The sequence below is a fragment of the Meriones unguiculatus genome, chromosome 17 (assembly GCF_030254825.1).
Source record: "Meriones unguiculatus strain TT.TT164.6M chromosome 17, Bangor_MerUng_6.1, whole genome shotgun sequence".
Taxonomy (NCBI): Eukaryota; Metazoa; Chordata; class Mammalia; order Rodentia; family Muridae; genus Meriones; species Meriones unguiculatus.
In genome coordinates, this window is record NC_083364.1 from 4038501 (window position 1) to 4051899 (window position 13399).

Here is a 13399-nt window from a genome sequence, read left to right on the forward strand (position 1 = left end):
GTTTTGGATATTTGGAGCTGAGACTTAGGAATGTGGTTCAGATATTTTGATAGGGTCCAAGAAGTGCAAAAGGCAGAGTGTTATACTGGGATCTCCTTATTACCCTGATAATAGAGAGAGGAAGGAGCAGAGTCCACAGTAAAATGCCTGTTAGGAGAGGATGAGATTATTGTGTTGTGTGTGGAGTAGCCAATGAAGAGGTGAAGAAGGGAAGTTACCATATTTTCTCTTCTGATCAAAGTGGCCTGGGTTCTCAGAGAGTGCCTGGTGGAGTTAGGACCTGGAAAATAGCAGTGAGTGAAAGGAAGTAAGTTAGGAGTGTGTGATATGTGTGATCCACTGGAACTGTGACAGGTGGCGATGATGGTAGCCGAGTGAGATGTGACTATCTGCAGTCAGCCAGCCTGATTCTCCGGCAGGAAGGCGGGAAGAACTTTTGATAGCGTGCAAATTAAAACAGCTTTGAGATTTCTCCACACCTCCATCAGAATGCCTAAGACCCATAAAACAACAAACATCAAATCTTGAAGAGGATGTGGGGAAAACAGAAAATTCGTTTACTGTTTATAAGATTGCAAAGGGGTGTAGCTATTTTGGAAATGAATGTGGAGAATTCTGAAAAAGCAGAAATTAAATACACCATGTGACTCAGTTGTGCTACTTCTTGATATAAGTAGGAGTCACCATTTTACTCAACAGACTTCCTCAGTCATGTTCACTAGTTCTGTACTCAGAAAAGGTAGGAAATAGAAACAACATAGATGTTCATCAACTGATGAACTGCGAAAGATGGTCCGTATACATTAGGAAACCTGACTAAGCTATAAAGAAAAATTAAATCATGAATATTGCAGATATATGGATGAAACTACGAAATATTGAGCAAGATAACCTAGTCCCAGAGAAACAAATGTAGCATGCTCTTTGGCTGATAACATTCACTCCAAAGGCAGTAGACCTTCTATCTGAACTCCAGAATGGAAAACTTCCATTTTAATTTTTGTCATCACAAATGAAAAAGTGTGATGGGAATGGGATCTCTTCAATATGACCTTCACCATCACAGAGATATGCTCTGGCTTTCTGAGAACAGTTTACAACACTGAAATGTCCTATTTTTCAGTAATACTGTAAACAGGGAATAAACACTGTAACACATTGGACTTAAAGGGACCCAAAGTCAAAGCAGAATAATACTATGCAACAGCCATTTGATAAGAAAACACAAAAAGGCTGGAGAGATAATTTCAAGGGAACACTCAATTCTTTTCCAGAAACCTGAGTTTTTAGCACCCCCATCAGGTGGCTCACAATTGAATGTAACTCCAGCTATGTGGGAACTCACTTCTGCTGGCCTTTGTGGTCACCCGGACTCAAGAACTCATAACATCCACACCTACACATAATCAAAACAATGAAAATATATATTTAGAAGAGAAAACATTGTAAAACATTGTAGTAAACCCATTGTTTATTTTTAGTCTGACATCTCCACTTACTTTTTAAATGATTGTGTTATGTGGCCTATTTATTAACATGATATTTTGGAGTACATATATCAATATGATACTTCAGACCTAGTGCCTTGGACACCTTGGATTATCATAAAAGGTGTCATGATGGGAGGTGTCAACATTTGTTGACAGATACATGGTGGAAATAAACTTACAGTGACAGGAGAGGCAGGTAATAGATATCTGTTAGCAACACTATTCAATGACCACACCACTGAAATAATCTCACATTGAGACAGAAAACTCTTCCACATAAATTTTTGGTAACCAATGACATCTAATCTTTGAACTCATGCTAGATGACAGGATATTCTGAGATTTAGGTTTGTTTGTGTGCATGTATCTCAGAATATCATATATCAAAAGTCACATATGTAATTACAGTATATACACAATAATATACAAATCATAAGTTATGATTATTATAATATTTTAACTGGCAACTAAGTAGTAATATTGTATATGAAAAATTGTTATGATCTATATTCCATAAAAGTATGAATGAAGTAAATAAAATAAATTATAGCAATACATTCTTTCTCAATTTTCTGTTTTAAAATACCAGAGGTATACCTTTTCATATAATTTCAATGATTTTACTGAATATGTGTAACCTGTCTTTCTTATATATTCTGTGCTTTTCAGAGTAGGTTTCAGAAATTCCAAATTTCTCATTGAATATTATTAAATAGCTGAATTTTGGGGTCTTTTCTATGTCATCTTTCAATGTACAGTACTCTCTCTTCTAACTTGTTTAACAAAATCCCCAAATAAATCATGAGTCCATAGTCATTCCATTTCTACATGGGAGGTTTCATTATTCCTCAGGGACAAAAAGCTGCTTTAAACAATATGATGTTAAATATTTTTCCTTCCTGGTACACATCTTTAATTTCCATACAGCATCCAACAAAAATCATTAATATTCTTTCTACTATGTGGTAATTTGAATAGGTTTGGTCCCCATAGAATCATGTGTTTGACTGCTTGGACCATGGGGAATGGCACTGTTAGGAGGTGTAGCTTTAAAAAGCTTGTAACGGAAAGAGTGGTAGTAGAGTAGATGTGACCTTACTGGAGTATGTCACTATGGAGCCTGGCTTTAGGGTCTCCTATGCTCCAGCTCTGATAGTGTGGAAAGAGAGTTTCCTCCTAGCTACCTATAGAAGACTTTTTTTTTTTTTTTTTTTTTTTTTTTGCTTTGGATGAAATGTAGAACTCTCTACTCTAGCACCAAGTCTGTATGAAAGCTGCCATGCTTCACACCATAATAATAATAAAAGACTAAATCTCTGAAACTGTAAGCTAGCTGCAATGAAATGTTTTCCTTTAAAATAATTTCTGTGGCTACTGACTGCAAGCTTAGAATCGTATAATTTATAATGTCTAAATTTGGCACTCTGACAAAGAGAATTCTTTGTCTCTAAATTTGGCATTCTTTTGTTGGGTTTGGCATTGGTTGGACATTCCCTCAGTCTGTACTCTAACTGTTCTATCCCTGCACATTTGTAGGAAGAGTAAATTTTAGGTCAAAGATTTTGTGGGAGGGTTAGTGTTTACAACCCTCTACTACACATCTTTTGTAGTTAGAGGGTGTCTTCTTCAGAGTCTATGGCTTCTGGTACTAGAAGTCTCTGTTTGAGTACCCCTTTTATATCCTCTCAGGTACCTACCCTGACTTAGGTCTCAAGTTTGTCAAAGAGATAACCCTACTCTCAGTTTCTGTGTTTGCTACTGGCCTTCTGTCCTGCTACCCTTGCTCTCCACTGGTCTGAATTCCACCCTCTTATCTCCCTGAGCCCCCTATAGGATACTACCTTGTTCCCTCTCATTCAGCCACTACCTCTATCTATGCTAGTTCAGTTTTCAAGTGAGATTTATGCATCCTCCCTCGGATCCTCTAGGTTACTTGTTCGGGTCTGTGCCTTGTAGTATGTTTATCCTGTGGTATACTACTGAAATCCACTTTTAAGTAAGTAAGTATACCATGAGTAAGTATATCTTTCTGGGTCTGTGCTATATCACTCAGGATGATCTTTTCTAGTTCCATCCATTTGCCAGTAAATATTGTAACTACTTTGTTTTAGCTGAGTAGTATTCCATTTTGTATATTTCTTTATGCATTCTTCAGTTGAGGGATATCTATGTTGTTTCCAGATTCCAGCGATTATGAATGACGCTGCTATGAACATAGTTGAGCAGACAGGAGCCTATCAGAGTTGTGCTCTGAGAGGTGGTTATACACAGCAATGCTTCTAAACAGATCAAGGGAATCACAGCCAAACTTTTGGTGATACATAAGTAGTCTTGTGCAATATAAACTTGTACAACCACATTGGAAATTAATCTGATGCTTTCTCAGACAATTAGGGATAGTGCTACCTCAAGACGATGCTATCCCATTCCTAGGCATATATCCAAGAGATGTTCAAGCATATATCCAAACTATGCTCATCCATACAAAAAAGGACATTTGCTCAATTATGTTCATAGCAGTTTTATTCATAATAACCAGAATCTGGAAACAACCCAGATGTCCCTCAATTGAGGGATTGAAACAGAAATTGTGGTATATTTACACAATGGAATACTACTCAGCAATTAAGAAAAAAAGGAAATAATGAAATTTGCAGGCAAATGGTGAAAGGTGGAAAAGATCATCATGAGTGAGATATCCCAGAAGCAGAAAGACACACATGGTATATACCCACATAAAAGTAGATATTAGACATACAATATTGGATAAACATACTAAAATATGTTCACCTAAAAAGCTAAGCAAGGAAGACATGCATATAATGCTCAAACATCATTCAGAAAGGAAAATGGGATAGACATTGGAAGGAGAGAAAATAGGGAACAGGACAGGAGCCTACCACAGAGGGCTTCTGTAAGACTCTACTCAGCAGATGCTGAGACTCATAGCCAAACTTTGGGCAGAGTGCAGGGAATATTATGAAAGAAGGGGAAGATAGAAAGACCTGGACTGGAGGGGACTGAACTTCCACAAGGAGAGAAACAGAAAAAAAAATGAATCCAGGGTTCTTTTCTGAGGCTGATACTCCAACCACGGACCATTCATGGAGATAACCTAGAAACCATGCACAGAGTAGCTCATGGCTGCTCAATGTCCAAGTGGGTTCTCTAGTAAGGGGAACAGGGACTATCTCTGATATGAACGCAGTGGTTGGCTCATCTCCCACTGAAGCAGGGGGAAGCCTTACAGGGCCACACTGGAAGACATTTCAGACAGTTCTGATGAGACCTGATTGGCTAGGGTCAGTTGGAAGGGGAGGAGTAGCTCCCCTTTAAGCAGACTAGGGCGACATCATGGGAGTAAAAGAAGGAGGGTGGAATTAAGAGAGGACAAGGTTTGGGGCTACCTCTGTAATACAAAGTGAATAAACTATAATAAATAAATGAAAAAGAAAAAGAGGAGATTCTCAGAACAAGGCTTGCAACCACAAATAGGGATACAGAAATGAGCATTTGCATTACACAATAGTCTTATGTCTACCCTTAATGTTGCAGGATAGTTCATGTGATTGTGAACAATAAAAATCTGTTTCTAATTGTGGTATCAGTCTTTCATCCTAGAGTGTTCTGTTTCACGTTAAAAAATATTTATGCTGTGGCTCATCCCTTTAATCCAAGAGCTAAATAAAGTCAACCATTGGTCAAGAGTGGAAAGAAGCTCTACAAGGACACCTACAGAGCAAGAAAACCTGGGCTCAGGGGGCCTTGCAGAGACTGAAACTCCAAACAAGGACCATTCATGGCAAGGACCTGGACCTAGACCCCCTGATCATATGTAGCCATAGAATGCTCAGTCTCAATGTGTATTTTCAAGTAAGGGAAACAGGGGCTGTCTCTGATATGGACTCAGTGGCTGGCTCTTTGATCACCTTCTCCTGCATGGACAGCCTTGCTAGGCCACAGAGGAAGACACTTCAGCCAGTCCTGATGTGACCTGATAGGCTAGGGTCAGATAGTAGTGGAGGAGGAACTTCATTATTAGTGGACTTGGGATGAGGCATAGGGGAAGAGGGAGGGAGGTTGGGACTAGGAGGGAATGAGGGAGGAGGCTACAGCCAGGTTACAAAGTGAATAAATGTAATGAATAAGACAGAAAGATAGAGTATGCATCTGGCTCCTGAGTCTTTATTGGCAAAAGCATACATCTGGTATTTTTCTTTTTTAAAAACAACAGTAAAAGTTTAAACCTACAGCATATGTACATAGAGAAGTCCATGCTACATTTCAGAAAACTGTCATACTATACAACCAATTAGCATAATGCCACTGAATAATGTGTTTGGTACAACCCAAAGGAAAATCAAATATAATGACTGCATTGCAAACATATTTAAAAAAAATTGAACCAGACAGAAATTTTGAGTGCTAATTTAATTATTTCAAATGGACAGACAATGGAAAAATTTATATAAAGAAGGTATATAATATTCTCAGTTATCATACAAATAAAAACTCAAATTCCTGCAGAAAACTTGCCATCGGATGATCTATTTAAGATGGATCATCTTTGTATGTTGAACCACCCTGAATTCCTGAGATGAAGCTTGGTTGATCATGATGGATGATGTTTTTGATATATTCTTCGACATGGTTTACAAGTATTTGATTGAGTAGTTTTATATCAATGATCATAAAGGAGATAGTGTTAAAATTCTCTTTCTTTGTTGAGTCTGTGTGATTTCGGTATCAGAGTAATCATGGACTCATAGAATGAATTTGATAATGTTCCTTCTATTTCTACTTTGAGGAATAGTTTGAGGAGTATTGGTATTACATCTTCTTTGAAAGTCTGGAAGGATTCTGAACTGAAAACATCTGGCCCTGCGCTTAAAAAAAGGTTGGAAGACTTTTAATGACTGCTTCTATTTCTATAGGCCTCATCAGTCTATTTAAATTGTTTACCTGATCTTGCTTTAATATTGGTAAATTTTGTCTATCAGTATGATAGTCCATTTTGTTTAGATTTTCCACTTTTGTGGAGTACAGGTTTTTGACGTAATAACTTGGATTCTTTGGATTTCCTTAGTGTCTGTTGTTATGACCTCTTTTCATTTCGGGATTTGTTAATTTGGATAGAGTCTTTCTGCCTTTTGGTTAGTTTGGCTAAAGATTTGTCTGACTTGCTGATTTTCTCAAAGAACCAGCTCTTGGTGTAATTTATTCTTTTTATTGTTCTCTTTGTTTCCAATTTATTGATTTCAGACAGTGTTTGATTATTTTCTATTGTCTACTACTCTTAGGTGTGTTTGCTTCTTTTTGTTTTAGAACTTTCGATTTTGATTTAAATTAATAGTATGAGATCTCTCCAATTTCCTTATGAAGGCATTTAGTGAACATTCCTCTGAGCACTGCTTTCATTGTGTCCCATAAGTTTGGGTATGTTGTGCATCCCTTTTCATTAAATTCTAGAAAGTCTTTAATTTCTCTTTTTCTCCACTCTAATTTGGTGGTCATTGAGTATAGAGTTGTTCAGTTTCCATGAGTTTGTAGACTTTCTGTTGTTTCTGTTGCTGAAGACAAAGTTTAATCCATAGTGGTCTGATAAAATACAAAGTGTTATTTCAATTTTTTTGTACTGATTGAGGCTTGCTTTTTATTTGAATATGTGGTCAATTTGGGGGAGGTTTCCACAAAGTTTTGAGAAAAAAGTATATTCTTTTATGTTTGGGTAGAATATTCCATAGATATGTTAGATCCATTTGTTTCATTATGTCGATTAGTTTTATCATTTCTCTGTTCATTTTCTGTCTTGATGACTTCTCCATTGGTGAGAGACAGGTGTTGAAGTTTCCTACTATTAATATATTGGGTCCCGGGTGCACAGCGTCCGGACCAGAGTGGCGCCCACAGCCGCCATACCAGACAGGGACACACAGCTTCCCACCCAGAGTGAGGCACCCAGCCTCCAGACCAGAGTGGAGCCCTCAGTTGCCAGCCTAGAGAGGAGTGCACAGCCTCTGGCCCAGAAGGGAACACACACTGCCAACCCAGATCAGAGCGTAGAGCCTCTGGACCAAAACGGTGCCCTCAGCCGCCATCCCAGACCCAGGTTCACAGCGTCCGGACTAGAGCGGCGCCCCCAGCCACCATCCCAGACAGGGGCACACAGCTTCCAGAGCGAGGCCCACAGCCCCCATACCAGAGTGGAGCCCTCAGTTGCCAGCCTGGAGAGGAATGCACAGTTTCTGAACCAAAGAAGCACCCCAGCCACCATCCCAGACTGGGGTGCACAGCATCCAAACCAAAGTGGCACCCGCAGCCACCATCCCAGACAGGGACACACAGCTTCCGACCCAGAGTAGGCGCCCAGCCTCCAGACCAGAGAGTAGCCCTTCATTGCCAGCCTAGAGAGAGAGAGGAGTGCACAGCCTCCAGACCAGAGCGGCACCCACAGGTGCCAACTCAACCCAGGCGCACATTCTCCAGTCCCAGAGCAGAGCACTCAGCCCCTGGCCCAGAGACTTGCTGGGTGCTCCTCTCACCTTCCCGAACAGAACTGTGTGCCACAGGATACCAGACTGAGTTTCCCTGTTGGGAGAAAACCCCATAGCTAGGGAATCAGCTAGATCTTCAAGAGGGCTGTACCTGGAAAACATTGTAACAACAATAGCTCACTAAATTGAGAACGAGAAACCCAGAAGCAGGGCAGCTGTCTTAAGAACTTCTATGGGTGAGAGGAGAGCCCCCCTGACTAACAAAGACCACAGCCACTACTCAGGTCTATACACCTGAGGTGAGCACTGGCAATTCCTGAGAAACACTGGCCATACAGTGACCATACCCAAAAAGCAGAGGAGGCCTTCTGCAGGAAAAATCATCTTCCAGCCAAGGGGATTCTCCCTACCTCAGGACTCCAGGAAGCACAGAAACTAACAGCCAACACCTAAACAGCCCAATGGGTAGAGGTCAGCGTAAAAGCTCAACCAACAAAAGACAGAGCAATATGGCATCTCCAGAACCCAGCCATCCAGGGGCGAACAGCCCTGGACAACACAGCATAATACAAAATCAAGAAGATGACCTAACATCTATGCTGATGAAGAGGATAATAGAGAAAACAAATAAAATACGTAAAGAATTAGAGGAAGATAAAACCAAACAGATCATGGCTATCCGTAAAGAAATGGAGGAAATTAAAGACAAGCAGATTATGGCCATCTGTGAAGAAATACGGAAAGATGCAGCCAAACAGTTTGTGGCCTTCAGAGAAGAAATAATTAAATCACTGAAAGAAGTAAAAGAAACAGAGTTGAAGGAACTAAAAGAAAAAGAGGAAAACACAATCAGACAGCTGAAAGAAGTAAACAAAACAAATCAAGATCTGAAGATAGAACTGGAAAAATTAAAGAAAATACAAATGGAGGAAATAATGGAAAGGAAGAATCTAGGGAAGAAAACAGGAACTACAGAGGTAAGCATAAGCAACAGACTACAAGAGATGGAAGAAAGAATCTCAGGTGTAGAAGATACAATGGAAGAAATCAAGGTATCTGTCAAAGAAAATGTTAAATCCAAAAAATTCCTGACACAGACCGTCCAAGAAATCCAAGACAGTATGAAAAGACAAAACCTAAGAATAATAGGTATAGAGGAAAAAGAAGACTCCCTTCTCCCAGGCCCAGAAAATATTTTCAACAAAATCATTGAAGAAAATTTCCCCAAGTTAAAGGAGAGGCCAATTAGAATACAAGAGGCCTACAAAACACCCAATAAATTAGACCAGAAAAGAAAATCCTCCTGCCACATAATAATCAAAACAGTAAGTATACAGAACAAAGAAAAAATACTAAAAGCTGCAAGGGAAAAAAGCCAAGTAACATATAATGGCAAACCTATTAGAATCACACCTGACTTCTCAACAGAGACTATGAAAGCCAGAAGGGCCTGGATGGATATCATGCAGACCCTAAGAGAACACAGATGTCAGCCCAGGCTACTATACCCCGCAAAACTCTCAGTCCTCATAAGACAGAGAAAACAAGATACTCAATGACAAAAACAAATTTGAACAATACCTACACACAAATCCAGCGTTACAGAAGACACTGGAAGGAAAAATACAACCCAAGAAAATTAGCTACTTTTAAGAAAACACAGGAAATAATTAACCTTACTACAGTAAAACAAAAAGCAACCAAGCACACAACATTATGACCAAAGCTAACATCAGTAACAAAGGACCTTACAGCCGCTGGTCATTAATCTCTCCCAACATCAATGGACTCAACTCTCCGATAAAAAGACACAGACAAACAGAATGGAAACGTAAACAAAACCCAGCAATCTGCTGCATACAAGAAACACACCTAAGGCACAAAGATAGACATTACCTGAGGGTAAAGGGTTGGAAGACGACTGTCCAAGCAAATGGACCCAAGAAGCAAGCAAGAGTAGCCATTCTAATATCTGATAAAATAGACTTTCAACCAAAATTAATAAAAAGAGATGAGGAAGGACACGTCACACTCATCAAGGGAAAATTCCACCAAGAAGACATCACAATCCTGAACATCTATGCCGCAAATACAAGAGCACCCATATTTGTAAAAGAAACATTGATGAAACTTAAACCACATGTAGATCCCCACACATTAATAGTGGGAGACTTCAACACCCCACTCTCAACAAAGGACAGGTCAACAAAACAGAAATTAAACAAAGAAACAATGTCTCTAACAGAGGTAATGAATCAAATTGACCTAACAGACATTTACACCCAAACACAAAAGAATTTACCTTCTTCTCAGCACCTCATGGAACCTTCTCCAAAATAGACCATATAGTTGGTCACAAAGCAAACCTCAACAGATACAAGAAGATTGAAATAATCCCTTGTATCCTGTCTGATCACCATGGAATAAAGCTGAACCTCAACAATAACAGAAATAGCAAAAAGCCTACACACACATGGAAACAGAACATGTCACTAAATGACAGCTGGGTCAGGGTAAAAATTAAGAAAGAAATTAAAGTATTCTTAGAACTCAATGAAAATGAAGACACAACATACACAAACTTGTGGGACACAATGAAAGCAGTGCTAGGAGGAAAGTTCATAGCACTAAGTGCCTTCAAGAAGAAATTTGAGACAGCGCATTCAAGCAACTTAATGGCTCACTTAAAAACCCTAGAAAAAGAAGAAGCAGACACACCAAAAAGGAGTAGATGGTTGGAAATAATCAAACTCAGGGGTGAAATCAATCAATTAGAAACAAATAAAACAATTCAAAGAATCAATGAAACCAAGAGCTGGTTCTTTGAGAAAATCAACAAGATCAACAAACCCTTAGCCAAGCTAACTAAAAGGCAGAGAGACACCACCCAAATCAACAAAATCAGAAATGAAAAGGGGGACATAACTACAGACACTGAGGAAATCCAATCATTAGGACTGACTTCAAAAGTCTATATGTCACAAAATATAAAAACCTAAATGAAATGGACAATTTTCTTGATTGATTCGACTTGCCAAAGCTGAATCAGGACCAGGTAAATCAATTAAATAGTCCTATATCCTCCAAGGAAATAGAAGCAGTATTCAAAAGTCTCCCATCCAAAAAAAAAAAAAAAAAAGCCCAGGACCAGATGGTTTCAGTGCAGAATTCTACTAGACCTTCAAAGAAGAACTAACTCCAGTCCTCTTCAAACTATTCCACAAAATAGAAACAGAAGGAATATTACCAAACTCATTCTATGAAGCCACAGTCACCTTGGTACCTAAACCACACAAAGACCCAACAAAAAAAGAGAACTTCAGGCCAATCTCCCTTATGAACATCAATACAAAAATACTCAACAAAATACTTGCAAACCGAATACAAGAATACATCAAAGATATCATCCACTATAACCAAGTAGCTTGATCCCAGGTATGCAGGGGTGGTTCAATATACCCGGAAATCCACCATATTAACAAACTGAAAGAAAAAAAACCACATGATAAACTCCCTAGATGCTGAAAAAGCATTTGACAAAATCCAACATCCATTCATGATTAAAGTATTGGAGAGATCAGGGATACAAGGCACAAATCTAAACATAGTAAAGACAATATACAGCAAGCCTATAGCCAACATCAAACTGAACGGAAAGAAACTTAAAGCAATCCCACTGAAACCAGGGACAAGACAAGGCTGCCCACACTCCCCATATCTCTTCAACATAGTTCTGGACGTCTTGGCTAGAGCAATAAGACAGCTGAAGGAGATCAAAAGGATACAAATTGGAAAAGAAGTCAAATTATCACTATTTGCAGATGATATGATAGTATACGTGAGTGGCCCCAAAAACTCTACCAGGGAACTCCTACAGCTGATAAACACTTTCAGCAAAGTGGCTGGATACAAAATTAATTCAAAAAAATCAGTAGCCCTCCTATATACAAAAGACAAAAGGGCTGAGAGAGAAATTAGGGAAATAACACCCTTCACAATAGCCACAAATGACATAAAGTACCTTGGAGTAACCCTAACCAAGCAAATCAAAGACTTGTATGAAAAAAATTTCAAGTCTCTGAAGAAATAATTATAAGAACATATCAGAAGATGGAAAGATCTCCCATGCTGATGGCTTGGCAAGATTAACATAGTAAAAATGGCCATCTTACCAAAAGCAATCTACAGATTCAATGCAATTCCCATCAAATTACCAACACAATTCTTTACAGACCTAGAAAGAAAAATTCCCAACTTCATATGGAATAGCAAGAAACCCAAAATTGATAAAACAATCCTCTACAATAAAAGATCTTCTGGAGGTATCTCCATCCCTGATCTTAAGCTGTACTCTAGAGCAACAGTAATAAAAACTGCATGGTACTGGCATGGAAACAGAATGGTGGATCAAGGGAACCGAACAGAGGACCCAGAAATAAACCCACACACTTATGGACACCTGATCTTTGACAAAGATGCCAAAACCTTACAATGGAAAAAAAGACAGCATCTTCAACAAATGGTGCTGGTCTAACTGGATGTCTACATGTAGAAAAATGAAAATAGATCCATACTTATCACCCTGCACAAAACTAAAGTCCAAGTGGATCAAAAACCTCAACATAAAACCAGACACATTAAATCGGTTACAATAAAAAAAAGTGGGGAATACCCTTGAACTCATTGGCACAGGAGACAACTTCCTGAACAAAACACCAACATCACAGGCTCTGAGAGCAACGATCAATAAATGGGACCTCATGAAGCTAAAAAGCTTTTGTAAATCAAAGGATACCGTCATCAAAACAAAACAACTCCTTACAGATTGGGAAAGAATCTTCACCAACCCTCTATCTGATAAAAGACTAATATCCAGTATATATAAAGAACTAAAGAAGTTAAAAAGCAACAAATCAAGTAATCCAATAAAAAATGGAGTATAGAGCTAAACAGAGAATTCTCTGTAGAGGAATATTGAATGGCAGAGAAACACTTAAAGAAATGCTCAACGTCATTAGCCATTAGGGAAATGCAAATCAAAACAACCCTGAGATTTCACCTTACACCCATCACAATGGCCAAGATGAAAAACTCAAGTGATAACACATGCTGGAGAGGTTGTGGAGAAAGGGGAACCCTCCTCCACTACTGGTGGGAATGTAAACTTTTACAACCACTCTGGAAATCAATCTGGTGCTTTCTCAGACAACTAGGAATAGCGCTTCCTCAAAATCCAACCATACCACTCCTAGGCATATATCCAAAAGAGGCTCAAGTACACAAAAAGGACATTTGCTCAACCATGTTTGTAGCAGCTTTATTTGTAATAGCCAGAAGCTAGAAACAGCCCAGATGCCCCTCAACTGAAGAATGGATGCAGAAATTGTGGTACATCTACACAATGGAGTATTACTC